We start from the raw sequence: 15,901 nt of genomic DNA, 5'->3' as shown, positions 1-15,901 counted from the left end.
GTATTTTTGCGATTTTTTTCTTCGAATTTCGGGATTTCCGCGGTTCATTCAGACATATTTTGGGATTTACCCGGTTCTTTATGTTGTTTTATTTTACGCGGCCCGCATCCTCCGCATAAAAAATGACTCCAGTGTATTACAATATATACGTATGATAATATTTAGTACTGAAACTTGCTAACAGTTTAGGAATTGGTTTCGGTGAATCAGTCAATCTCATAAGTGCATTGCAAGCTTCTTCTTCCATAGCACTACATTCCAAATGGAACTTGGCCTGCTTTTCAACTTAGTAATCTATTAGTATTTCTTTAGTTATTGATTAAAAGCTTTCCTTGCCCGCCATTGCATTCGTATGTATCTTGTGTGGTAAATACAATGGATACACTATGCCCAGGGTGTGAGAATTTTTCCCACCCGAAACATCCTAGATCGGATCGAGAATCGATCTCGCCATCTCCGGATTCTGCGCCTTTGTTCTCAAGGCTAACTGGGAACCTCAAGCCGGCATAGAAGTCAAATTAATGCAACTTACAGGACTTTTAACTCGTTTCTGCTGACTTACACGCGCGTTTTCTCTGTAAAGCATGGGGGCGTTTGACGACAGCTGATCGCTTACGTCAATTGATGCCAGTAGAGAGGCTCGGAATCTTTTTCGCTGCTGCAGTAAATGCGTTCTGGTAATCTTTCTTCGGCTCTTGGTGTCTGCTGGAATAAATGCAAAGTCTGACTCCTCACGTGAAGGAATGATAATTATTATCAATAAACTCTCAAAATGTCAAGCAGCGGCCAAGGCAGCGCAGCGGTACACTATCAGCCAGATTTTTGGAATTATCATTTGATAACTTCGCAGGTGTGAAAAGTAGGAGAGTTGTTATCGGAGATAACTTTTCAAATCTAGCAACACAAAATTATTATTTTAATGTAAACCAAACTAATCTAATACCATTTTAATGTAAACAATGAAGCTCAATCGAATGTTTGGGATTGTGTTTTGGTGTTATGTAGGGAAAAAAGTTCAAAAGTAGCATTCACCAATAATGCTTCGAATCAAGATACAATTTTTTTTTATTCCTTTATTTATTTGTTAGGCACTCTGTGTTACTTAACCGCTACTGTGCCGAGATCTACTGTGGTATTCTGCTGTACAGAATCCACACAGAATCTATTTTTAGATTTCCATTACCATTATTGTTGTCGGTGCCAGTCCATCTCGTCGTGAGTCCATTGTGTCCGTTTGTCCATGTCGTGTATCCATTGATCGTTGTATTGTTCGGTTGCCATTTATCCGGGTAACGTTGGAGGAATGCCTCCGAGAAGAGTGTCAAAGTGTCAGTCGTCATCAGGCAGCCGTGACGGTAAGGCGCGTGCCCCAAACGCCACCGTATGGGCTGCGGATCCGGCTACTGACGAGGGTTTGGTGGAGGGGCTGGGAATCAAGATACAATTATCGAACGATTCTTACTCTCTAGCGATTTTTTATTAATTGATAATTTGGATATGTGATTCAGATCGAGTGTTATTCATCCTCGTTCATTTGAAAAAAATATTTTTATCATCCTTTTTAAATGTTAGTCTAAAATCTCAGGAGATCAGGATAAACAGCGAAAACAGATTCACCCTGGGCTTGAAACACACTTGCTTTGGTCTCATCGAACAGAAAAGTCGAAAACCTGTATATTACATACAGCTACGTAGTTCAACGTCACCTTTGCGTCCAACCCGATTGGGCTGCACCTTTGGGTTTTTCACGTGTCTTGCAATAAGGGTTCTGCTAAAACGAATCACAATAATTTCAATATTTTTTTCACTGGGTAACATAGAGGAAGAGTATACGAATCGTCGCCATTGATTTGAAATGCAGAAGCTGGCTTCATAAGGGCTACATGATCGATTAAAAACTAAGTGGGTACTCTTGCCCCACGCTACTTTAGATCGTAAATTTTCGCCATGGCCTAATGGCCACACCATGGATTGCTATTGGCTTCGTATCGAGTCCAGATGTATTGGTAGACCAATTCGTCTGAACTCCAGAATGATTTGTAGAACTTAGAAGATGCGGTTTTGACATATTTAGATCGTAAATTGTGCACATGGCCTCTAAGGACCTGTATTGACACCGTGGGTTGCTATTGGTTTCGTACCAAGCGTTGACCTGGTAGACCAAGACTCTGAAATCCAGAATGGTTTGGAAAATCTAGAACATCTGCAGAAATATTGTCTGCAGACATGATTCGTCATCTCTGAAATAGTATTGGGTAAATTTCTGAAGAAAAAAACAGCAATAAAATCACGCGCGATATTCATGTTGCAGTTTTCGTCCATATAAAAGTGGGCAACTGACGATCCTTCCTCCGACGATTACAGGATGTAGGTGTGGCCGATCAACAACCTGAGATCAGTTTCGGAATATTTTTGAGCTGAATTTGGCTAAGAAATGTCTGTGATGTCAATGTCAATGTGACCCGAACACCGTCAGTTTGAGTTTTTTTTGGAGCCCTTCAGGAAAGTCGTACCTACAAAGTAGGTCACCGTTCAAGAACATAGTTTTACAAGAAATAGGAAAAGTTAAGAAGTTTCAGATCTTCACATTGTTGCGTTAAAAAGTTATTACAATACCGATTCAATACGGATGGGTCACATATGACCCAAGACGAAAATCAGCTGTCAAAAATCAGTTTTAAGAGATAGAGCCTTGCTTTCTACAGCAAAAATGTTCAAAATTAACTGCTCCATCCAGGTAAAATATTGCACAGGTCAGGTTACGGACACTAGGATGATTTAGAGCATCCAAACTATCCTTGAGATGTAATTTTGATGTTCTTAGTATTCAACACCAAACTTTACCATATTCAACAGTATTCAACACCAAACTTTACCATATTATTTTTAAGAACGCAGATACAGTGCCCGTTGAATTCAAATAGGTGTCCTTCAAGAACGCCCAGGGGTTCTGAGCCACCATTCATTAGAGAAGCAAAAGGGGTGCGATTCCATATTAATACTTGTGGTTATGGAATTCTTCCACTTAAGAGATAGATATAAAAAAAATTAGCTTTATATGTTGACGAAGAATCAGAAGGAATAAATTTTGGCTGTTACGCCCTTTTCAAATGTTGGTCTACAAATCAGGGTAGAAACAAATATATCAAGGAAGTTCTTTGACGTTTAAAGTGCAAAATCAGTGGTTCAACGCAGAGCTGGTGAGTGCTAATATTTTTAATGAATCAAAGCCTACATTGATCAAAATAGGTAAATATTTTCTACCTCTTGAATGTCAAAAAGGCACTCACTTGGCCGCCATTGCCGAGCGCAAAATACTGGCTACTGGTGTAATGATGTCTCATGGGGTTTTTGCAACTGATACATAAGCTAAATAGCTGTTGAATCAATATGTTTGTTAATAAGAAAATTATTTTGAGCTTTTTAGTGGAATGTCTTCACTTTTAAAGCAATATGTTTGTGTTTAAGACCCTCAAATTTTTGAATTCAAGAATGATTTGGAATACCGTAAATATTCTGGGAAAATTGTATTTTGTATACACTGGTGTAATGATGTCCCATGGGACATCACCAATTAACACACAAGCTCGGAAACCTATGAATCACTCTGTTGCTCTTAAAGATCTTCAATATCTGAACTTATGAATGATTTGGAGTACCGCAGGAACTCTGGAAATGTTGTGGTTTGTATATACTGGTGTGATGATGGGGTTGCTCCAACTAACACACAAGCTTAGGACCATACGAATCACTCTATTGACCTCTATAGACCTCCAAGACCTCCAAGATCTGAGCTTAAGAACAGTTTGGAGTACCGTTGATGTTCTGGTAACACTGCGATTTGATAAAAATAGTTAAATTATGTCTCAAGTACCATTGCCAACTTCATATTAGGATTGAGGCCCCGTAAAACGCTTTGTTGTTTATGTAGATCATCAAGATATGAACTCAAGGAAAGTTTCATAGCCCTAAAAGACCTAAAAAAAATTCACTTCATATTTCTACTTTTTTATGGTTTGTATCCGTTTTTGAAGCAGTATGTCCAAAATTTTACTCTCAAGGAACTCCCGTGCAGTGGGCGTCTCGCCTCGCAATTGTTCTCGCAACTCGCGAAATAACATTCTGGAACATTGGACGAACACACGTCCAATCCACTGTGCATTCACAGTTGTGAAACAACCAGCAACAAAACCAGATACCGTAACTAAAAAAAAAGACCAGCAAACAGCTCCAAATCATGGCCAAATATCTAATCTCAGTTAAACCAAACCTCTTGTGTACCTGTGACCTTTTGGATCCTCAACGCAAAACTACTTCTAGGCCATCGATCATCGTTGAGGAAGAAACACTTTAATGCGGGCGTCCCACCACGCAGAATTATGATCATTCCGATCCACAATAACACCGTTCATCTTGCAGGCGTCCCACCAACGCAGAGGAAGAAACACTTGAATGCGGCCGTCCCACCACGCAGAATTGTGATCATTTCGATCTACAATAGATAAGAAATACTTGAATGTAAACATTCACCACGCAGAACTGTGATTCATCTACAGCTACACCAATCAAGCTCTCCTTATTGAACTCTGTCCCTCCCCGAAACAACGCGAGATCGGATTGTAACCGTTCGCAAATCGTCTGAGGAAATTAATAAACCATGGTGGCTTTAGCGCCACTCTCGCGTACGAGAGACCACCAGTCTGTTGACTTGCCCGACTATTTTTGAGACAATTCCTCAGGGGAAATCCTCGAACGGTTGCTGGCTGAATTTTCAAAATCACCCGCTGAAACCTGGAAAACCACCCTAAAATCCTTTGCCCTGGTTACCCTCGTAATCACTTAAGCTCGCTCAACAATAACGCAAAACAATAGAGGAATTGTCTGAGATGCAATCTACCAACGGAATAACGGAAACGTAAAAGAGAACAGCAGGTTCCCACGGAACTACCGAAACAAAATCAATTGACTCTCAGAGCTTCAAATTCAACAAATTTATTATTCTACCACTTCATTCGGGTTGGACGGAATTTCTGTACTAGCTAGGGAGAAACTATTTCATGGCCATGATTACATAAATTTCCACGTACCTGTGCAGGATTTTTGGTAGCGATGACGGGTTCCGGCGGGTGCCGAAAACGGAGGGCTTTCCGGAGGAGTGCCGAACGCTGCAGACTTTCCGGCGGGGTGCAGAAAACGATGGTTCTTCCGGCGGTGTGCCGAAGACGAAGGTTCTTCCGGCGGTGTGCCGAAGACGAAGATTCTTCCGGCGGTGTCGAAGACGCAGTTGTCGCGATGGCGTCGTGGTACCGGCGGATTGCCAGTGGGCGTTCGAAGCTCCACACGATGGCGGCTTGAGCTTGTGTCAAAATGGCCGAACTAAAGGTGCGGAGGGATTGGCGGCTGGACGGAAGACTTCCGATTTGAAACCGTCGAGAGCGTCCGGAATAACCGTTCCCTCGAACTAGTAGCCCACTTTCTCTTACGACCCGGCTTCACGTACCTTTCCGATTCAGCGGGCGAGGACTAAAAGAAAACTACTTATTCTCGGTTCGGATTCGGTTCAACGTACCATGATTTGTGACGTACGGGAACCGCGCTCTCGACACCTGACCACCAGGGGGGTTGTAGCGTAATGGTGGCCTTATCGATAGTTTTAGGCGACTGTCGGGTGAGTTTTGCTCGACTAACTAAACGAACTTCACTCCCCTCCGTTTGACTACCTCGGGCCTTAGCGGACACACAAGCTCGATTTGGTCGCACTGCGACCCACAGCAAAAAGGACGGAACGCCAATTCGACTCCGCTGGTCGTCACACAATTCCAGCCCGTACAAAAAAAAGCGCCTACGCGCTGAAAGTCCAACGCGAATGGCGAACGTTAGTCGTGTGCAAGATTCTAACCGTAAATTTAAATTACCTTTTTTTTGTCTCTATATCTGCTCGCAAAATTGTCAGACGCACTGACCGAAATAAGCAGCTATCTGGAAGACACCAAAAGATTCTGTTTCAAGCACTTCACTTTACCACTGTTCTCAATTATTACCTTCAGCAAACTTTGAAGGAACACGTTTCACTTTGTAGAAATACTTAAATTGTTCGGAACTTGGAAACCGCGATACTTCTCTTCCTCTAGTGCGAGCGAAAATGAACGAGCTTAAGGATTTCTACCTTCAAGAAACCTTGAAGGACAATTGCTGGTTATGTACATAGATTCAAATGGCGATATCAATTTGGCGCCTTCCCAGGATCGAGCAAATGGTTGAAAAAGAGCTAACTAGTTTCAGGAGCCATTACTGCACTCACTGAAACAGTATACCACTTTGCTTAGCCGAGACGCAAACCGCTCGAAATATTTCCTCACCCGAGACAGTCAAATAGTCGGGCAAATACTGATAATATTATGGTCTCGCTTGGACTGTGAATCGTCAAGCCGACTTAACAAATTCAAGCATTATTTTGCTTAAAAAGAGAAAAACGTCCAAAGCTAATTAAATTCAAATAATCTAATAATTACAACAAAAAATCAAGCAAAAAATAATTGATGACTAATAATTAAGCTTCAACTCATTTAAATAATATTTTACTTAAAAGGATAAAAACGTCAAAGGGGCTGTCCACAAACCACGTAGACCGAAATTTCACATTCTCAAAACCTCCCCTCCCCCCTAGTAGACTTTCGTAGACTTTTCCGAAACCCCTCCCCCCACCCCTTGAAGTCAACGTAGACTTTGGCAAAACTTACAAAACATCATATGGGATTGGAAAACAGTATTCAAATCCATTTCAATATGTAAACATTAAAATAAAATTGGAAATTCAAACATAACTAAATCAAACTGAACAAAATCCAATAAAACTAAATTTAAAACAAAATCGAATTTAATCCTTTGTCCACAGCTCCTGAAACCAAACCTCAAACCAAATTAACTAAATTTCTGTTGAATTTAATTCCTCCTAGAGGTGTGCGCCACCGATGCCGACACTTTTGGATCGCCATTGTTTAAAATCTGTCACGCATCTGACCTACAAATTTTCACGCCGGTTTAATTTTAAAGAAACCCGAAGAATTTTCGAAAAAAAAGTTGAAATCCCTTGAATGTCAAGTCTACATTCCAATAAGTTTTTCGTGGAAATTTCGTAGAATTTTCCGATTGATAACCTTTAAAGTTTCCTGGTAATACTCTAAAGAACTCTTCGTGAAAATTCCGATGCTTTTCTTGAAAATTCCCTGTCCCTCGTTGAATAACCGTCTGTTGAAATCCCAAGAATTTCCTTTTAAATTCCAAAAATATTCCTGTTAATATTCCTAGTAATTTTCCGTGAAAATTTAGAATTATTTCCCGAGGTAATTTTAAGTTTGAACGAACATTCCGAAATATTTCCCGTTGAATTTTAGAATGATTTCCTACAATATTTTTTAAATTTCTCTTTTCCTAAGAAAATTTAAAAAAAATCCCATGGAATTTTCCGAATAATTTTCTGTGGAAATTATGGAGAACTTCCAGTTAACATTTTGATGAGTTTCTCGTAAACATTTCGATGATATCTCCATGAAAATTACAAATACTTTCTTACAAAAATTGCATATGTTTTTTTTTGCGAAATCAAAGAGTTTTTAATGAGAAATTCAAATAATTTCTCTTGGAATTTACAACATTTTTTTTATAAATTCCGAAGATTTTCCTACGATAATTCCAAAGAATTTGCTTTAGAATTCCCGAAGAAACTGCCGAGAAATTTACGAAGAATTCCCCATAGACGTTTCGAAGAATTTCGCTTATATGTCCAAAGAATTCCTCACGAAAATTCCGAAGAATTTCCGAAATTAAGAAAAAAAAATCCCGGGGACTTCCCAGAAAATTTTCAGTGAGAATTCTGAAGTTTTTTTTGGAGAATATTCCTTTCAAGTTCCAAAGAATGTCTTTTGGAAATTCCAAAGACTTTTTCTTGGATATTCCTAAATGCTTCCTTTGTAAATTCCAAAGAATTTTCCGTTGAAGTACGACATAATTTCCCTCGAAAATTGTAAATAATCACTTGTGGTTTCCAAAAAAAAATCCTGCCGAAAATAAAAATATATTCTAGTAGAATAAGCAATAAAATTCAAGTGGAAACATTGAAAATTTTTAAAATGTTTTTTAAACAATATTTCGGAGAATTTTCCTGTTCAACACAGAACAATTTCCCGGTAAAATCCATGATAGTTTTTAATTTAAGTTAAGCCGTAGTGCAGACTATTACTATTTATAGCGAAGTTCATTAGAGTTTTATCGAGAAATGCATGAGATTATTTCGGTAAAGTAGTACAAAAAAACTAAAAGAAATCTCGCTTAACTTTTCAAAAGGACCTAAGTAACATTTTTTTCATGAATTAATTTGAATAGCGCAATCAACAGAACAACATGAAAGCTATTGATTGCAGTATTCAAATTAATTCATGAAAAAATGTTACTTAGGTCCTTTTGAAAAGCTAAGCGAGAAATCCTTAAAGAATCAAGTAAGTGAACTTTGCACAAAGCTGATGTATAAATTAAATTAAAAAAAATCAAATGAAAAAGTCTACGTAGACTTTTGGTCTACCCCCCCGTCCCCCTTCGTAGACTAACGTAGACTTTTTCAAAACCCCTCCCTCCCCCTCAAGAGTCTACGTGGTTTATGGACAGCCCCAAAGCTATTAATTAATTAAAAATAATAATCTAATAATATATATTTACAATTGATTTTGCTTAAAAAGATGCCGTCGACTAGCACCAACTGCAAGGGAGTTCGTGGGGCAGTACCAGGCGGGTTTTATGGGCGAACGCTCCACCACGGACCAGGTGTTCGCCATTCGCCAAGTACTGCAGAAATGCCGCAAATACAACGTGCCCACACATCATCTATTCATCGACTTCAAAGCCGCATATGATACAATCGATCGGGACCAGCTATGGCAGCTAATGCACGAACACGGTTTTCCGGATAAACTGACACGGTTGATCAAAGCGACGATGGATCGGGTGATGTGCGTAGTTCGAGTTTCAGGGCATTCTCGAGTCCCTTCGAAACCCTCAGAGGGTTACGGCAAGGTGATGGTCTTTCGTGTTTGCTATTCAACATCGCTTTGGAAGGGGTAATACGAAGAGCAGGGATTAACACGAGTGGTACAATTTTCAATAAGTCCGTCCAGCTATTTGGTTTCGCCGACGACATAGATATTATGGCACGTAACTTTGAGAAGATGGAGGAAGCCTACATCAGACTGAAGAGGGAAGCTAAGCGGATCGGACTAGTCATCAACACGTCGACGACGAAGTACATGATAGGAAGAGGTTCAAGAGAAGACAATGTGAGCCACCCACCGCGAGTTTGCATCGGTGGTGACGAAATCGAGGTGGTAGAAGAATTTGTGTACTTGGGCTCACTGGTGACTGCCGAAAATGACACCAGCAGAGAAATTCGGAGACGCATAGTGGCTGGAAATCGTACGTACTTTGGACTCCGCAAGACGCTCCGATCGAATAGAGTTCGCCGCCGTACCAAACTGACAATCTACAAAACGCTAATTAGACCGGTAGTCCTCTACGGACACGAGACCTGGACGATGCTCGTGGAGGACCAACGCGCACTTGGAGTTTTCGAAAGGAAAGTGCTGCGTACCATCTATGGTGGGGTGCAGATGGCGGACGGTACGTGGAGGAGGCGAATGAACCACGAATTGCATCAGCTGTTGGGAGAACCATCCATCGTTCACACCGCGAAAATCGGACGACTGCGATGGGCCGGGCACGAAGCCAGAATGTCGGACAGTAACCCGGTGAAAATGGTTCTCGACAACGATCCGACGGGCACAAGAAGGCGAGGTGCGCAGCGGGCAAGGTGGATCGATCAGGTGGAAGATGACTTGCGGACCCTCCGTAGACTGCGTGGTTGGCGACGTGTAGCCATGGACCGAGCCGAATGGAGAAGACTCTTATATACCGCACAGGCCACTTCGGCCTTAGTCTGATTAAATAATAATAATAATTGCTTAAAAAGATAAAAACGTCTGAAGCTTTAAGCAAATTCAATAAACTTATTTCAAAAAATCCACACCGCGTTACAGGATCTAAGAAACCTCTTAACACATTTAAAGAGACTTTGGCAAACAAGCAAGCATTATTATCAGTAGTTAGTTTTGTTTTTAGAGTCTTTTAGCCCTAGGCTGGCTCATATACAGTAAATATCTGATCCGTAGTCGAGCGGCCGTCCACGATGTGATCGCTTGAAAGTTCACATACTCCAACTTGTCGACTTTCTTGTAGATGTGAGTACGGGTAGTTTTCGTGATCGTCATGTGAAAGCGAAAACAGTTGCTTGCATTTTCATTTTCAAGAGGCCAAATGAAAATGTAGCGGGTTCCCGGTTACCTGTCACATTGCAAACAGTCATGATTGGAATTTTGATTTGTTTTGAAAACTAAATTTCTAAATATTTTTAATAGAACTGTGCAAATAACGATGAATAGTCGATAAAATGATTATATTATTTCTGGATTTCGAGTTAGAAGTAACGTTATTAAAGAAGAAACAGCTTGTTTAAAATTGCTTGATGGGCTTTCATGAAATAAAAATCCGTGAAAGCGGAAGAGAATAAAATGTAAATATCGCGTGACCTCTCTCAATGAAAATGAAAATTTCAATACTGGACTTATCCACTCCTACAGTAGCTGTTCTATTTCCCGGATTCTGACTATCAGTCAGACAAGACAAGTGGCCCGCTTCTTCGGACCCATATTGATAAGAGATTTTATTGTAGTTGAAAATCATTTTTCTTATTTGGCACTTCTGTTAAACTTAATGCTTACTACCTACGTCCTACATGTTACTTATGTGCCCTCCTGATGTATTGCTTAATTATCGGACTGGCGAAAGGGTTTTGGTTTTAGTGGGTCGGGTAAGAATTACATGTTACATATTACTTATGTGAATTGATATTAGATTCTTCTACATAATTTCATCCAAAGGAACACCGTGACGACGCAAGTCGGCCAGATGCTTGCTGAGGACACAAAAGATTGCAGCATGGACTGAATGGCTGCTGATGCTGGTGTTCCTCTGTTGCTCCTGGCTGGTTGGCGGCGAACAGCCGATCTCTCTGCTAGGCTCCGACTCCGATCTGCCTGCAACGGGAGTAAGTTTTGATACGGAAATTGTCGAACGAATCTGATGCTGCAATTGTGGAGTCGTCATCGGCCTCGTCCTCGACGCCATCGCCGCGTCTCGGTGGAGGTGGAAACTGAACAGGGGAAGGGTACACTTCGCCAGAAGGTATAGGAGCGAGAGCACACAATAACACAACGAAGGAAGACACGTACATTCATTTATTCTTGCTTCCCCCCGTTCATTATAATATATAGATTCGGTACAATTATACAAAACTAAACTTCTATTTTAAACGGACGATCATTAAAATAAATTGCTTCGAGCTCGTTATATATCCTTTATGCGGGGAAACTTTTTCCTTGTCGCGATTCGCTGGCGGCTGGTTGCTCTGGTTGCATCGGTTTATCGGGCGACGGCTGAAGTCAGGCGCAGGATGGCTCTGGATCATATCAAAGAGGACAAACCTGTACGGGTCATTAGTGCTGTTTTTCGTCGTCGGATTGTATCAACATCATTTATTTCGAAATGAGTATCGTCAAAACAAGATCAAATTACAAGAGCGCCATTCGATAAAACATATAGGGTGGTTTTATTTAGGACATTTTTGTTTTGTTTTAGTGAATATCTGTTTGGACACAGATTTCTCTTATTTACAGATATCTAAATAATCTTGATAATGTTTGAATTAACATGCATTAAAAGTTTAAAGTTCCAAAACGATAGTTATTCTTCTATATATACAAATCCAAACTAAATAGGCAGTGCAACTACATTGAACATGATAAGAAACAAATGAAAATTCTTAATTTCCTTGAAGCTTTTTAAGCACACTTTTTCTGTTTTCTCATAGGTTAGATATGAATAACAACATACCGCTAGAAAATTAAATAACAATTATCTACTTACTCATTATAACTTAATCTTGGCCTTGACCTGGCTGTCTCATTCTGTAAGCTCAAGAACGTTTTTCTTTTCATTTGCATTCCCGACGTTTTGGCCGATTGGTGTTGGCCTTTCTCAAGGGTCATAGGGTCTATCGCCTATCGGTATTATGGATTTTCGGCATTAGTTTCTCGGAGAGTTTTGCTACCATGCTTGCAACTTTGTAGTAATTGTGTTTAAAGTTTTACAAAATTGAAAATGTTTACTTTTTTGAAGCGAATTCCCATTATTTATCAATACAGCTTATTTTGCCAGTATGAAGTTACAGGAAATTATTATGTTGTTGTAATATGTGTGTAATGGTTTGGTACCAGAATAATCCAAATAGTTACTATCAGTAAATATAATACAGACAGTGGCCTTAGGAATATTTATTTTATTTATCATCAGACTAAGGCCGGAGTGGCCTGTGCTGCTCATAAAAGACTTCTCCATTCAGCTCTGTTCAGGGCTGCACTTCGCCAACCACGCGGTCTGCGGAGGGTCCGCAAGTCGTCCTCCACCTGGTCGATCCACCTTGCCCGCTGTGCACCTCGCCTTCTTGTTCCCGTCGGATCGTTGTCGAGAACCATTTTCACCGGATTACTGTCCGACATTCTGGCTACGTGCCCGGCCCACCGCAGTCTTCCGATTTTCGCGGTGTGAACGATGGATGGTTCTCCCAACAGCTGATGCAACTCGTGGTTCATTCGCCTCCTCCACGTACCGTCCGCCATCTGCAACCCACCATAGATGGTACGCAACACTTTCCTTTCGAAAACTCCCCGTGCGCGTTGGTCCTCCACGAGCATCGTCCAGGTCTCGTGTCCGTACGTGGAGTGTCCGTGTCCGAGGAGTACCGGTCTAATGAGCGTTTTGTAGATAGTCAGTTTGGTACGGCGGCGAACTCTATTCGATCGGAGCGTCTTGCGGAGTCCAAAGTACGTACGATTTCCAGCCACTATGCGTCTCCGAATTTCTCTGCTGGTATCGTTATCGGCGGTCACCAGTGAGCCCAAGTACACGAATTCTTCAACCACCTCGATTTCGTCACCACCGATACAAACTCGTGGTGGGTGGCTCACATTGACCTCTCTTGAGCCTCTTCCTATCATGTACTTCGTCTTCGACGTGTTGATGACTAGTCCAATCCGTTTAGCTTCGCTTTTCAGTCTGATGTAGGCTTCCTCCATCCTCTCAAAGTTACGTGCCATGATATCAATGTCGTCGGCGAAACCAAATAACTGGACGGACTTCGTGAAAATCGTACCACTCGTGTCAATCCCTGCCCTTCGTATTACTCCCTCCAAAGCGATGTTGAATAGCAGACACGAAAGACCATCACCTTGCCGTAACCCTCTACGGGTTTCGAAGGGACTCGAGAATGCCCCTGAAACTCGAACTACGCACATCACCCGATCCATCGTCGCCTCGATCAACCGTGTCAGTTTATCCGGAAATCCGTTTTCGTGCATTAGCTGCCATAGCTGGTCCCGATCGATTGTATCATATGCGGCTTTGAAGTCGATAAATAGATGATGTGTGGGCACGTTGTATTCGCGGCATTTCTGCAATACCTGACGTATGGCGAACACCTGGTCTGTGGTAGAGCGTTCACCCATAGATCCCACCTGGTACTGCCCCACGAACTCTCTTGCAATTGGTGTTAGTCGACGGCATAAAATTTGGGAGAGTACCTTGTAGGCGGCGTTCAGCAATGTGATTGCGCGGCAGTTGCTACAATCCAGCTTATCGCCCTTTTTGTAGATGGGACACACGACACCTTCCATCCACTCCTGCGGCAGAGCCTCATCCTCCCAAACCTTGGTAATCACCCAGTGCAGCGCTCTAGCCAGTGCTTCACCACCGTGTTTAAACAGCTCTCCTGGTAGTTGGTCAACTCTAGGGGCTTTGTTGTTTTTCAGCCGGCCGATCTCCTCCTGGATTTCCTGGAGATTCGGAGCCGGAAGTCACATGTCCTGCGCGCGTGCTCCTAGGTTCATTACCATACCGCCACCGTTGTCTGCCATATCGCCATTCAGGTGCTCTTCGTAGTGCTGCCGCCACCTTTGGATCACCTCACGCTCGTTCGTAAGAAGGTTCCCGTTTATGTCCTTACACATATCGGGCTGTGGCACGTGGCCCTTACGTGAACGGTTCAACTTCTCATATAACTTTCGTGCGTTATTAGCGCGGTACAGTTCCTCCGTCTCTTCACGGTCTCGATCTTCCTGCTGGCGCTTTTTCCTCCGGAAATCGAGTTTTGTCTGTTCCGCGCCCGGCCTTAGGAATAGTGACCCCTAAATTTCTTATGGTCCATACTTAGACATGGAAATCAATCTAAGAAATAAGGGAAGAGGGGTTGAAAATTCTAGAGAGTTTCTACATGTGAATCGATAATTGTTATATTTTATAATTAAACATATGTACAACCTTTAATGGATTTATTATTGTTACACAATACATTCATCAATTGAGCAATTCAGTTAGTTCAATGTGGTTTGGTAAAAATCAGAAGATAGAACGTCCAGACAGAATGCATATTGGCCCTACTCCACCATTTGGCCTATTGATCGTAAAACCGAATAAACACCTTACATTGAACTCGAGATAGAATCATAAATCACAACAAAAACCAACTGGAAAATTGAATTTCTGCACATTCCACGAAACGTTACAACCATCGAAGAGCCAGCCAAATCGGGATATACCGTGAAATAGAATTTAAATCGAATATTGTGCGCCCTTCACATAACTGCCTCGCACAGCACGACGAGAAGCAATTCAATTTTGAATCGGCAGAGTTTAAGCCTCTGCCAAGAAGGCATCATCATCATCATCATCAGCATCATCGCCGTCGTCGTCAATTGTTCGGGGGTTAACTATCAAAAGTCGAACTGCTTCCTCCCCATCACAATTGGAGCACCGGTGGAGCAACAGTCTGTATGTGTGGGGGAAGAAATTTGAAATCACACTCGACACTTTACCCCCTGCCTCGTGCGCTCAATCTTTTCACTCCACTCGATTCACTAGTTGAGAGTCAATTCGATAAACGCACCCCCTTCAGCCGCTTGGAACAGTGCGGGAGGTGGAAATGTGGAAACAGCCCATCAAGGAAGCATGTAGGAAATTGAGAAATCCCACTTTCAATGTAATCAAATCGAGAAGCAGATTTGTGGTTGATAAAGTTTGATTGCTTCTGAGCCTTGAGTGAGTATCCCGGGAGTGAGTGGTGGGAGGGGCGATCAAGTGTGGCTGCGGATGGGGACCAGTCCGAATCCATGAATGGAGAGCACCGGAGTTGAGCTATCAGTGTATGTATGTATTTATTTTCGAATCCAATTAAATTTCAATCTACTCCCCCGGGCTCATTGGGTGTGCTGGCCGCAGTGAGGTAATAGGCTCCGCAGATAAGTGGGAGAAATGTAAATCGGTTGTCGAATCTAATTGAGTACAGATTTTTAACAAAACGAAATAAAAATAAATGTCTCAATTTTTTTTAGTGGAATAAAATTGCTATATCATCTGTATCATGAATGACGTTCATTGTGTTATGTTACGGTAGCATCAACAGACTGGTTTTCGAATAGACATTTTACAACATATGGTAAAAAAATTGATCGTTTTCAGTCCTCTCCTTTATATATTTATTACGCTTTTTGAATATTGGATTTTTTTTTAAATTTTTTTTATCACTTTCTCACAAACTAACCATTACGTAGCTTGTGAACGTCCCCTAATGAATCCATACGAAACGGAATTTCGTGCAATGACTTACTTGATTATCGGATCAATTATTTCATAAGCTTTCCATGGAAATTAAATCTGAGGGCACATTAGAACAAAGAAGTGGCATATA

Source organism: Armigeres subalbatus, chromosome 2, assembly GCF_024139115.2.
Source record: "Armigeres subalbatus isolate Guangzhou_Male chromosome 2, GZ_Asu_2, whole genome shotgun sequence".
NCBI classification, from domain to species: domain Eukaryota; kingdom Metazoa; phylum Arthropoda; class Insecta; order Diptera; family Culicidae; genus Armigeres; species Armigeres subalbatus.
This window is presented reverse-complemented; position numbering follows the sequence as displayed.